Source organism: Apis cerana, linkage group LG16, assembly GCF_029169275.1.
Source record: "Apis cerana isolate GH-2021 linkage group LG16, AcerK_1.0, whole genome shotgun sequence".
In the NCBI taxonomy this organism is placed as follows: domain Eukaryota; kingdom Metazoa; phylum Arthropoda; class Insecta; order Hymenoptera; family Apidae; genus Apis; species Apis cerana.
The window spans coordinates 577,569-592,841 of NC_083867.1; the positions used below are offsets into that span (position 1 = coordinate 577,569).

The following is a 15,273-nucleotide window of genomic DNA, read 5'->3' on the forward strand; positions in this document are numbered from 1 at the left end:
TCATTATAATGATTATTATAATGATTAATATTTAAATGATTATATTTAAATGATTAATATTTCCAATATTTGAATTATTATCTACATTACTTACAGAGATAGTTGTCTGTCTCATTTCAATCAGTTGTTTAAATATTCTAAAATTGTTATGAACAATAGAAAACAGGCATTTGTCGGATTTAATCATTGAGACGAATGATCCGTTTATTTATTTTTGGTTCTTTCTTAGATTTCGTTAGTGTTTCTCCTTCCAAAAACGATATTATTCTGCGAATTGTTTCTCAATGAAGTTCTGTAAATTAATCTTCAATTCTACAAAAAGCGAACTTTCTTCTTAGTATTAGTGTTAGAATTTCTTTTTTTTCTTAAAAGAAGAATCCTCTGTCATTTCTGATACCAATGTTGCATCCGCCTGACATTTTTATTTACATACTAATTATAATTTAATATCAATTTAAGATTATTTATACAATTATATAATTCGTTTATTATTGAATACAATATTCTCGTTTGAAAAGAGCAGAAAACAACAATATTAAGGCTGTATATTTATCAGATGTGCAAATAAATTCTTTCTCCTTTCTTTTCTACAAATTCAATTATAACAAATTTTATTATAAATCGAGTAAAAGAAATCCAATTGTTTCAGTTGGATAGATACTCGTCTTATAACTCCCCAATCTTTCTGCCAATTCTTCTTTTAAATCTTTTAAACTTTCTCAATGCATCTGAACGATTTTCGTTTTCCAATTAAAATTTCCGGTTTTAAATCTTTGATATCATTTTTTGCATGTTCTATAAGACGTTCAGCGTTCTCTCTTAGTGCTAAATCATTTCAGTAGCTTCAATAGCTGATTTTTTAAGTTGGAATGGAAAAAGTAAGCAGTAACGCGGACGATGCTTTTCGCACGCCATATCTCTTGAAATTATTGCATAAGATTGGAAACTTATCACAACTCTTTTTAAAAAAAAAGACGCTTTTTCACCACAAACAAGAAGTGATTCGAATTCAGTCGAAAATTAAAAATCGTAAAAAGAAGGAGGGAGGAATTTATTTGCATACCTAATATATTATAATTTAATTTTTTTTCGCATGAATAGGAAAATACTATTATGTATTCTCATATATTCTGTACACATATTCTGTATTCCTTATCAATTCTATTTACCTCAAAACACTTTTTTGGTTGTGCATATTGAGTATGTTGATTGATCTCTTTTCTTCTAATAGTTTATTGATATTGGGAAAAAATGTCGTTGATCCTTTGTGATTTATTTTTTCATTATATTTTCCAATTAATTGATTTCCTTGAATTGTTTTAATGCTATCATGGATTGTTTTGAAATTTTTTTTTCTTTTTTTATCAGATTTAGTAATTCTTTCCTATTTGTTAAGATCGTCCCAATTGAATGACGTTTCAATTTGAATAATTCAGCCACAATAGCTTGTATAATACTGATCCATAAATATATCAACAAGAACAAATGTTTTTAAACATTAAAAATTTTATCCAACAACATTTTGTAAAGATATAATTCTGATTGATATCGAAGGTCTTTTAATTTCTCTGTTGTGAAAGCTCCATAATATCATAAACATAGCATTTGAATCTGCTATCGTGTAAATTCTAATTCTCCTCATTTGGTCTTTAAATCATAGTTGATTTTGTTAAATCATAATCTTCCAGTGCATAATTCAAAAATTCAAAAATTTTGAATTTATATAATCAAGAAAGCAACTTTATAATCATACATATAACGCTTTTTTATGTATTGAAATATATTGAAATTGTTTCTAAATGAAGCACCCAAAAAATCCATGTCTCTGTGAATGTGTTTGAATAAAAAAAGAATGTAATTAACATTATTCCTTGACCAATATTCTTTTAAGTTTGCCAACAATATAACCCCATATTTGTTATCCATTTTAATTCAACGATAAATCTACCCATAAAATGATTTCTCATGACATCTATCGAGTCTTTATGAATTTTATTTTTCTTATTTAAAATTTTTGAGACGCTCTATCGTAGCGATAGTTACGAATACGCATTTTCTTTCGCTTATCAGATATTAATCGTATCAATATTGTTGTCCTCCTAAAATCAAATTGGTTTATATGAAAAATATTCAGATTTATAATTAATATCTTAATTATATAATATATATTATCTATAATTAATTATTTGATATCAGATTTTACTTATATTAAACAACTACTTGTCTACTTGTTTATATTTGTAAGAAAGGAAAAGGAAGTCTCTTTCATGCGAAGCACTATCGTCTTACTTCGTTTTCAATATTCAATTGAACAACCAAATGATGTATTCTCACGGAGTATATTATTTTTAAGATTTTTATAAATCTAATTCTACTGAACTTTTATTTTTAAATTTAATAACTGATGATCATTTTGTTTTTTGTGATTAAAGGCTGAAAAAATAGTTCTATTGTCTCTATTGTCTCTCCATTTAAATTTATTGAATCAATCTTATGATAAGAATGGAATATTTCGCAAATAGATTCAAACTTTGATTCGAAATAATATTTTCAAACTATACTCGAATTTTTCGCGAGATTTATAAACATCGTATTCGGAGAAATTTTTCATATAAAAAAACTCTTTCTCTTATTATCACGCAGATTCTATTGAGCCTAAACAAAGGATGACGTAATCTGAGAAAACTGTCTTTCAGAATTTTATACTTATAATTGTATATTTCTGATAGCTGAACCTAATGGTATATATTCCAAACGTGTTTGATTCAAGGATATATAACATTGTTCATAATTCGAAGAATCTACAAAAGAGATGCATAGATCTGTTCTCGTTTATTATAAGATTTTTGTATACAGATCTAAGCGATGAATCGGATATCAGCAGCGATATTTATCGTTATTGATCCTCTTAGATAATTCCTTAAACTAGAAAGAGATTTTTTTAAAGACACAAGTTTTTTAAAGACACTTGCTAAAAATGTCTCATTGTAAATACGTCCTGGTCCGACCGCCGAATACAATTACTTGTCGTGACATTGAGAGACCCTGCTCTTTAATAAACACGCGCTGCGTACCGTCTTATCTTTAAGAAGTATACCACTTGTTATAATATCTGTCGAAGAACATTCAACCCAACTAAACTATTAGCTAAATCACTATAATAATATTGTTATGGGCGCGAATATGAATCACTTAAAGAAATAGAAGCTTGAAAAATAATTGCGAAGAATTATAAAAATTGAATTTAAATAGAACGAATATTTAAACACAATTTTCTCAAAAATAAAATCTCGAAAAAAAATTTTTATTTTATTTCTTTTTCTCATTTTTTTCAAAAGAAATTATGCTTGCTTGTACATATAGATTATAGAAGTAACGTAATATTTCCATAACTAAAGATATAATAAGAATTAAAAATTTAAAAATATTATGAAAATATTCTCTCGCTATTATGAAAATATCGCATAATGCTATGATATTTGCCTCCCAAAAGCAGTAAAAAAATCTTTTTTCATAAATATCTTCAAAATATAAAAATTCTATATTAATTAATTGATTGAATATATGATCTATATCTTGACTATAGTATTTTTTTTATATTTTTTAATTCTTAACATAACTATATTAAAAAAAATCAATTTTCAAATTATTGAAAAATAAAATTATTATTTATAATTTTGTTGTTTTTTTTAGTATCAGTAACTTTTGATTAGAATAAGTGTATTTACTATGTATATATATATTTGCATTATATCAAATTTCATTTTAATATTTTTGATATTTTTGTAATCATACATTAATTAATATTTTTAAATTTTAAAATTTATTTAATATGATTCAGTTCTTCCTATTATCTATTTTGGATCAAATCTTAATTTTTAAAATAAAAAAAAATTAACTGTTGCTAACTATTACTAAAGTAATTATATTGATTTTTATTATTATTGATACTACATCATCATTCTTGAAATGATTAATCAAAATTTTTGTGTAAAATTTTTGTAATATTGACAGTAAATTTTTTTAAACAATAAACTTCAAATTTCATTTTCTATTACTCTTTAAATCATTTTAGAAATCACGAAATAGTTTCAGTTCAGATTTATAAAACATACAAAATACATAGAAATGATTCTCATTTAATTTATTCAACTTTAAGAATTATACATATACAATACATGAAAAATTTAAAAAAATCTATATGTACGCAGATAGAAATGCGTATCTCTTCTTTTTTGTAAATAAATACATCTTCAAGTCAGATATGAACGAAAAATTTTTTATTCAAGTAATTCAAGAATCGCAAGTCTTGTTTAAAATTATAAAATAAAAGTCATTAATTATAGATTATTGAAATATAATATTAATAATATAAATAATAAATAATAGTATGATACTAATATAAAAATATAATATTATAATGTATAATTTATATTTATTATTAATATTTAATTTAAATTAATTTTAAGAACTAATATTATTTTGTGATTAAATTATTGAATTAAGTGAATCAAATAAATAATTAAATTATAAAATCATTGCAAATAACATATTTTTTAATATCACATTTTGTTGAATATCTTATATTTTTTTTTCATATTTCATTTTGAAAAATTTAATTATTATAAATATTAACTTCATTAAATTAAAATTATGATGGACTTGATAATGCAGTTGTATGAAATCATATAACGTATGAAAATATTTAATAAAAAATTTCATTATTTTGGAAACTATATAAAATTCTGAAGAATATTCACCGAAGGAAGGAAGAAAAAATCAAATTAAACAATATATTACATCATGGCTTTAATAACAAAATAGTAATCAACAGAAAGATTGTTATTTATTCTTAAATCAAAACCAAAATTGGTTTACACAAATTATAGATTTGCCAAAAAAAAAAACGACAAATTAAATAGAAATAAAAAAGTTTTAAATACATTAAGTAAACATGAAAAACAGAAAAGAACAGAAGAAATAAAAAAAGAACAGGAAATTTTGCAAATTTGAGAATGAAAATTGAAGAATGAAGTTTTGCTATAAAATCAAAATTACACGAATCAGGACGATGCTTCTAAAATGACAAAGTAAAAAGTAATTTTTCAACAAGAACAAAAAAATTAAAAATGTATATATAAAACATTTTAAAAATAAAAGAGAAAAATTATCATTCTTGAAAGCTCTTGTATAAATACTGGTTTATCACGAAATATGAAATAATTCACACAAGTGACAAAAAGCTTTTTCATGATCTATAAAAATTCAAGAATCAAAAAGAGATTATTATCCGATAAGAAACATTCTATGTTACAGCTACTTCTACGGAAGTGAAATTAAAAAACAAACAATATATATTAGATGAAATTACAAAATTTATTAAATTAAATTAAATTCAACCAGATTATTTGCGTATTTAGGCAAACGAGAATTTGCATGAAAATAAGCATATTAAAAATGATATTAAAATATGATGGTTCGCAATAAAAAGAATATAAGTAAAAATTTAATAATAAAACAGATTCACAAGTCATTCAAATTCGATGGCTCTTATGAAATTGATTAACATACAATTTTATAAATCTATCTTTTTCATCTTTCAAAATTCGTTTAACTTTTTTTGTAACAAGATGTTCTTTTAAATATTCTTGAAACTTTCAGGCAAAAAAATTATATAATTTGATATTATTTTCACTTCGCTATTATCAGGTTTCGATTTGAAAAGAAAAAATTAATTGAGAGTAACATTCAAAAACAAATTAATAATTTGCAAACTAAAATTGAAAATAATTAAAAAAACATTTGAAATATCTTTTGAACTAAATTTCAATATTATAAAATAATAAAATTTAAAACTTTTTTCATTAAAATCTTAACATTATTCTGGATGAACTAATATTCATAAAGATAAATTCAAAATTTATGCCACAGATACAGTAAAGTTGTAATATTAATTTATATCTGTGACATCAGCAAAAATATGAAATAAATACATTCGTCTGTTTCATTTGATTACGAAATTCTCCAGAAAATAATACAATAATAATATTTTGTACAAATAGAATTAAATTTTGTTTAATTTCAAAATTAATTCAATCAATTATTACTCATTTAAATTATAAATAGATTAATAGATCACATCCATTCATTTCTAGTATAGGAAAGATAAGATAAGAATCAAAACAATTTTCACAAGAGAGAATGGAATTACATTTTCCAGCGCACATTTATGAAGATGAAGACAACAACACAGATATGTTGAATGAAGAATAATTAGAATAATTAAAAAAAAAAATTAACAATTGAATTGAATTAAGAAGAAGGAAAAGCGACAGAAGCAAATATTCGTTCGTTATATAAATAAATTGTTCAGAAGGTAATGCAATAATGATATTTTGTAATAGTAGGATTAGATATCAATATTCCAACTTCTGTTTGATTTTAAAATTGATTAGTCAATTACTCATTTTTAATTATAAATAAATTATTATTCAACATTATTCATCGAATGATTTCTATCATTGAAAATGATAAATAAAAAATTATAGTAAAATTATAACAATTTTCATAAAAAGTAATGAAATTACATTTCTGAAAGACATTCTGAAAGAAAAATAAAGATAGATATATTGCATGAAAAAAATCTTCAAACTATTTTTTCTTAACTTTAATTAATAATTTTCTAATGAACAATTATTATTACTATTATGAACACAAAAAATTAATTTTTCACGATTGATAGCATGGAAGACAGAATCAATTAAATGCATAAATTTTTTTAAAATATCGATATTGATATCTAGAATTAAAAAATTATCACTAGATGAATATCGATTTTCTAGTGAATTGCTACAAATAGAAACCTTTCGAAAATAATAACTATTTATTACTCTTATAAATTTTGCATTTTTCATAATAATAATAAAAAAGTAAATGAAGATTCGTTAGCACAAATATGAAGCGTCATCAATAAATTTTTTTTTCCCTCACATTTAAGCATGAACGAAAGGATGTATTTTCAAACAGTATTCTTTTGAAACAAATTTAAAATCAGTCTTTTGTAACTTTCAAATCGCATATTCAAGATTTCATTCTGTATCATAAAGCACGTTTCAAACATAATCGATAATAATAATTAAGCAGAAATTGAGAAATCAAGGAATATCATGATGCAATATTAATTTTTCACTTATCCATATGAGATCAAATAAAATATTGACTGTTGAAACAATATCTCTTCTGAGATCAACTTTTTGCTATTTTTCGATTTCTATTTTCGGAATAATAATTGTTTTTGCAATTCCAGAAAATTTCAGGCGAAAAATTGCGCTACTTATCAAATCCGCTGTTTTCCTTTTTTTTAAAAATAAATTCGATATCTTCATTTTCCGACTGGGACAAATTCCAATCTTTTACGTTTAAAACATCATAGCACAGGAAGAAGACTTTTTTCTTCCTCGAAGTCCTTCTTTTCTACGTGGTGCAAACAATTTTTGCAGTTTACTTATAAGATCTTCTTAACATTGACAATGATATGAATCTTTTTTTCCCAATGCTGAATTTCAAAATCATATTATCATATGATGCATCATTGATTGGATTACTTTGTGGATTTTTAAAAAAAACATTCAATTGTAAGATAATAAGATAGTTTACTTTTAGTAGAAACTAAGAAAAGGATAAGTGTCTTTTTTGATTTCATTTAATCACTTGTAATTGATACAAAATCCGTTCTTTCTTTTAACGAAGACAATCGAAAAAAACCTAGAAACTATTCGATTTTTCATTGTCTCAGTGCAATGGAACGTGATGTCGTATCGGAGTTACAAATTATTTATATAATACATTTTTATCTTATATACAAAATTTTTGTAGAGGCAAAGTGAAAATTAAACTAATAAAAAAGATCACCCATTTCATAATTTTCGAATTGATAATATAATTTCAAAATAATTTAATTAATTTCGTTTTAATTGGTCAAAAGACAATAAAAACCTAAGGAACAATAGCTATTTTTTTCTTCTTCTTATTATTATTATTTATACACTCATAAAGTATTATTCTTTTCAAAAATTAAAAATTATTATGATATACGTTAAAAATTTAAAATTCTCAATAATTTTTATATTTTAAAGAAAATCATTTTCCTTTCTTCCATTTTGTTTCATTTCCTTCTTTATACATATTATATATTATATTTTTTTATGATTTATTATGTTTTTAATGTTTATTATTTATTATATATACATCAATGTCTCGCTATTTTTCCAAGTATATTTACATTCCATATAAAAGTTTACGATAAAAAAAGAATTAGTTCCACTATTAGAGCAATTTTTATTTTTTTTACAATATAGTTATTAATGAAATCAGTTGCATTGACATTAAGTAACGATCACAAGATAAGATTAAATTTAACAAAATAAAGAAAGAATCGTTTCAGAATTGCAGACAAGACATCTGAATATTAATTCATTTTTTTATAATATTAATTCATTTATATATGTATTTATATAATACATATATAAATATCATAATAATTTCACAGAATTATAATTATATTATTTATATTTTTCATTTTTTAGTCTGCATTTTTTTTTCAACATATTTCCTTTAAAATTAAGTACATTATAATATAATATATAAGTACATATAATAAATAATATTAATATATAAACTTTAACAAACAACGTTATTTAAATAATGTTATTAAATAATGTTAAATAATTTAGAATTTATAATTGGAATAATGTGCAATAATAAAATCTCTCAAAATTAGATATAAAATATAATATAATATTTTAATTATTCTTTTTTTATTATTAGTTTTTTTATGTACTAGAAAAACGTTTAATGCAAAAATTTTATTAACAATTTAATTCATTAATTTTAATTCTTTATGTAAATATATTTGAAATAAATATGGTATAAAATAATTTTGAAGAAAAAAGCAAAAATAATTCTATGATCAGAAAATTAAAAATTATTCTATCTATTTATTAATCTTATTCATAACACAGCATATATTGCAAAAGAAATAAAAAATTAAAAAAAAAGAAGAAATTTTAAAACAAAGATCAATGACAATCAATGAAGCTTTGGCATTGTATATTAATACTGAATGTATATTTTACATTTCCTATATTTTATTATTAAAAGTTTACTCTTCTTCTAATGCTATCAAAATTACAGAATTAAGTGCAGAATTTGCTTTGCAAAGACATTGGATCATTGGATAAATCGTTTATTAAGTTCAAATAATAATAATAATATATTCGAAGATCTGAAATGAATTAAAATTAATTTGTAAATAGAAAAAGAATTATAATGAAATATTTGGATACAATACATATGAACAAAAATTCAAATCTGTCGAAAATGATGAATCCTTATTTATAATCTTCTTTGAATCAATAAAATTGTATAATAAATCAAATTCAGTTTAGGAAAATTCAATACTATCTTCTATCAATTATTTTTGAAAAATTTATGTAAAAAGAAATTGATAATCTTATAAAATTTAAAATAGTTAAAAATCAAACCTCATGACATTGATAATAAGAAGTCATAATAAGTTATAAATTTTTCTTAATCATAATAGAATAATAATAATTAATAATAGATTAATAGGCAATATACCGAAACAAATTTAGCAATGAAATATATTTGTGGAATAAATTCAAATTTATGAATGATAAACGAGTATAAAAAAATGAACATAAAAAATTATCGTTTTCGTATATCAATATTACATTTGTGTATTGTGTTATTATAATATTCATATTATTATTACAAATTAGTTATTATTTGAATATTAAAAAATATTAAATAAAAAAAAATTACATATGGAAAAAAGAAATACGAAACAACGAAAATACACTATACAAGGAACAATTTAGAAAAGAAATGGGATGAATTATTGATAAGTTCAAAATAGTTTTGGTTAGAGGAACGAAATACAGTTCGTAAATTTTTCAAATTTATAAAAAAATGTTTCGAAATTGCGAAAATTGATACAATATTGATAAAAAAATTTATAATATTGAAAAAAAAACTTTATCATCTGGCAACAAAATTAACATCAAAAAATACATAGTATTTTACATAGTACATAGTATTGTTATACAACAAAAAATTTATATTTACATTCATATTCATAATACAATACAATGAGTTTATACAATATTAATTATTTTTACCATGCAGTAAATATTATTCAATTTTTTATACTTTTTATTGGTCAAATATTGAAGAAAGCTCGGGAAAAAAGATACAAAAATTTTCATAAATTCGGATAAAAAACAGAGCAAAATAATAAGATTAAATATCAATTTAGATCTATTAACAATACTATTAGTTAGTTTCGATTCATTAAATACTTTTCGAGAAACATTAAAAAAAGATTCAATTCAATAAATTAAATACAAACTTTACAATGATTATTATTACTAGTAACTTTAACGTATTATAATAAAATCTTTTTTCTTTTTTAATATAGTTACGATTAAATTACATCAACATCATTGTATGACTATTTATTAAAATTGGTCAAACAAGCATCAAGGCAACGATACATTTGTTGTTTCAAAATGTTGAGACAGACAATCATAAACAATAATCGAGGATTTTGTGAAAAGTCTCAAGATTCGAACTCCCGAGAAAGGTATCAACAAATTGAGGAGAAAGAATGTAACGGGTGCGAGATTGAAAGATTCGATATTCGGAGAAAAAAAGACAGTTATTAAAAGATCATTGAACGCGAAGATTTGAATCGGAAGATTTGGTAAATCAGAATGTAATAATTTAGGTTAGATTATTTTGATATATTAATTGATATGTATATTGTTATTTGATAATTCTATTTTAATATAATTAAATAAATATAAATAGTCAGTTAATTAATATTTAGGTAATTAATAATTTTAAAAAATGCAAAAAATATAATTATATAATTATATTTATAATAACGAAAAAAAAATTATTAACACTGATGAAAATAAGAAATCACTAGAATTTGTAGATTTAGATTCAGAAATAGAGAAAAAAAATTTGCATATTTTAAATGACTATAATTTATATTTACATAATTATAATCTAAATTTAGAAAATTAATGATTATTTTTTTTTGGTTTCTTTTTAAATTATATTATATCTTTTATTTCTTATATATTTATTGATTATTATATATTTTTTTTTATGCTATTTTAATTAAATGTAGTATTAATTTTTTTTATATATTTAGTCATATATTAATAAAATTTTTAATAAAATATAGTGAATAATAAATTAAAATAAAAAATCAGATTTATTTCCTAAAAATTAAATCCTTTTGTATGCCCAAAATTAGAAAAAAAATAATTTTGTTCAATTAGCACTTAGTATTTAAACCACTGTGCGACAGAACAAAGAAAAGAAAAATATCAAAATTTCAAATAGATGAAATAATATTTATCGCAAGAACGAAATTGCAATTTTTGAAAAAAGCAATGCTTCAATATTATTTAAAGAAATCGCTCGTTTTCTTAAAATAAATATGTTGCTTATTCAATAATCACACAAAAATAGAAAAATAATGAAAAATGATATCAGTACTAAACTCTAGTAATGTTTGTTAAAACTGGTCTTTTGAAAATATCAATATTTACTTATTATAAATTCTATTTTAATAAGAAATTATATCGATTCTGCAATATATTAAAAAAATAATACACACAAAAAATTAAATCTTATCCAGAAAAATTGTCGAATAAAGTAACACCGACTTGCGTCAAAATAAATTTTCAAGACCGTATTACCAATATATTTGCTGATTTGTTTGAAACATATTTTAACAATTTTAAATAAAAATCATTGCAAATCATTAATTTCAAAGTGGAATTGTAATGGATTTTAACAAACTCATTATAAACAAATATTTGAAAATGAATTTGATTTTGTGAAACAACTTTTAATATTTAGTTGTTCTTTTTCAATTAAATTATTTTTCAAATAATAAGACGCTTTTATAGAAAAATTCAACGCCTTCGTCACCAAGATATTGTCATTCAATCATCCAATTCATAATTAAAATAATTATAAAGTAAAATCTTGCGAACAGAAAGCATCAAAAAGTGAAAGTTAAAAAGATCATATTTGACTAGACTATTATTATTTTGTATTTTTATATTATTTTATATATTACACATTAAAAGTATCATTTTCAAAAAATAAAACTACTTTGTAATAAATTTTATATTGTTATCTTTTATCTATTTCGATATGTTTTTATATTTTAGTTATTATTTCATCATTCATATGTTTTATTCCAAAAATTCAAGACATTCGAATATCAATTATTAGAGAAAACAAATAATATTTACGAAGAATATTTGAAAAATGACCAGGAAATTTCTAATATTAAAAATAACGAAGTGAAAAATGATTATTGTTTATTTGACAACGACTCAAAAAAATATTTTGAATGTACGTAGAGCACACAAAAAAGAATGAAATTAATTAGTAATTATTTCCAAAATGAGAATGAAAAAAAATTAATCAAAATTTCTACCAAATAGAAGAATTTCTTGTTTAGCAAAGTAAAAGAAGGGTTTAATTCTGGAAAATACGTATTTATAATATTTTTAAAAAAACATCAGACTATATCATAGACTATATAATAGAATATATCAAACAAAATGTTATAAAAGATAAAATTAGAATTTTTTTTTATTATTGATTATAATATATTTGATCATATAAGGAAATGGAAACAAAGACATATCGACTGTTGAAAACTAAAACTAAAAATATGTAATATATGCATATATAAATAAATTATATGTACTTATTGCACACCTGCATGCATGCGATGCATATAAGACTAAATGTAGATATATTATCTATGGAACAAAAATCCCACATTTTTTTCAAAAACTATGAGCAGAAGTAGAAAATTCAGATTGATGAAATCAATGATGCCGACCCTCACAAACCGTATCAAAAAATAAATTCATTTTGATTTCTGAAATTTAGTGAAGTTCATTGAAAACTTACTTGAAAACTGTTCATTAAAACATTCATTAAAACAGTTATAAATCAGGACTAAATCATCGATGAACAATTGTTTCCAACAAAAGCTAGGTAAAGTTCTGGTTAGCATTCAATGTAGCGAGAATAGCGAATAAGGAAATTTATTTCAATTGGGAGAAAAACTTGAATATATATAAAAAAAAAAAAAATCAATAGCTAGATAAGAAATAAAAACAGTCACAAATATAGAGGTTTATGAATGAAAAACTTGTCGGATAAAATATTACAAAGAAATAAATTAATAAAAATCTAAAAATCTATCTTAAATCTATGTGAAAAGTATATATTTGGAAAATATGAAATCACGAAGCCTATGATTTGTAAGAAAGTACAGTGAAAAAGAATACATTTTAAATATTTGTTAACTATATAGTTCTAAATAAAAGAAACTATATTTTTTTTTGATCAAATTGAATATTATATATTATTATATATATTATATCTCTACATATTCTATATTAAGAAATAAACTGTTTTAGCACCAATCATTGGATAGGAAAAGATAGACATTGTAAAAGTATTGATAAATTTAATATTTCTTTTAAATGAAATAGTGAGATATGAGATAGTGAATGAAATGAATGATATGAAATAAAACAATTATATTATAAAAAAGATGGGAGAATTCTCTTCTTAGAAAAATCGTTGTTGGCTGCAGTATGGATTTGTCGCACTCGAGGTATTCGAGTTTCACCACTCTGTAACAATCACATATATAAAAAAATATAAAAAAATCCTTAATCCCAAGTCATGACGATACACGTTCTCCAAAACATTCTCCAGAATTGGAGAGTGAGTTGGTGAGTGTACCAGACACGAGCAGCCAATCCGGGAACACCAATCCTCTCCCTTCGTATATTCTTATCCGAACATTTGCCCACGTGAGCTACCTAAACCAATCACATTCGTGGGGCTAAATACGAATCCTTTTTCAAATTAGACGATAATTCAGAAAAGCTGAAAGAGAATACAAGAAAAGAGGAGATCGAATTCGATAGATGATGTATGATCCACGATCTATAAATTTGCCAATCGTTCATCCGATAAATAGGTGAATTATAAAAAATTCGCGAAGCAAAAAAATCATTCCCATGCTATAAGCGATGATGAAAAAAAAAATGAAATGAATCTGTGAAGTCCGTGAATATAAGATCAAAGAAAAGATTAACACATCGCGTTTGCTTAAACGTTATTGGCGATGATGGACCGGAAGAAAATGAAGATCCAAGAAGAAAAGGAAATCGTTGATTAAACCTGCTCCATTTCATTCCAATGGCGGTAATACTGGAAATAGATTGAAAGCACTGTCAAGATCGATACGTTGGTCATTTGAAGTGTTGCGGATATCAAAATTACTCATCGTGTTAGTTTTGGTATTATATAATAATATTGAAAGTATTTTATATTCTTATAAATTTAATATATTTTATATTCTTATAAATTTAATAGAAAAAAAAAACAAAATATATCCTTCCTATTATATTTTATTGTTAAAAGCTTGTTTATCTTCTTCCCAAAATTACAGAATTAAGTGCAGAATTTGCTTTGCAAATAACATTGAATCATTGAATAAATCTTTATTAAGTTCAAATAATAAAATATTCAAAGATTTAAAATAAATTAAAAGTATTTGTAAATAGACTTATAATAGAACTTCCAGAAACAGCATATATAAACAAAAATTCAAATGCGTGATGAATTGCTATTTATACTTTCTTTTACACCAATAATATTATATAATAAATAAAATTTAATTTAGCACAATCCAGCTCCATTTTACATTAGATATTATCGATTCTTAAAATTTATATTCAAAACGAAATTGATGATTTTATAAAATTTAAAATCAAATCGATAATCTAAATCTCATGATATAATAAGTTGATAATAAGGAGTCAAAATAAATTAAATTTTGTTATGGTAGACGACAAAATTTGCAATAAACTGAAACAAATTTATTAATGAAATATTTGTCGAAGCATATTTAAAATTTATGAATAATGAACGAATACAAATAAATAAAAGCATTGAAAATTATCATTTAAAATTATCATTATCAGGTTTATCAACATTACATTTGTGAATCATAATATTTGAATTCATTACAAATTAGTTATCATTTGAATATTAAAAAAATAATAAATAAAAGATGATATAGAAGAAACAGATTTGAAATAACAAAAATACATATAAGAATAATTCATA

The 15,273-nt window shown here is 22.3% G+C and overlaps 1 long non-coding RNA gene across 4 annotated transcripts in view; it reads right to left on the bottom strand.

Annotated features, from left to right (window-relative positions):
* The window catches only part of LOC108004215 (uncharacterized), a 132,461-nt gene that overhangs the window by 38,383 nt on the left and 78,805 nt on the right, over positions 1 to 15,273 (bottom strand). For all 4 annotated transcript variants that reach the window (XR_009832976.1, XR_009832978.1, XR_009832979.1 and 1 more), the window contains exon 6: positions 95 to 2,099. This is a non-coding gene — a long non-coding RNA (uncharacterized LOC108004215). The remainder of the gene's footprint in view (positions 1 to 94; positions 2,100 to 15,273) is intronic.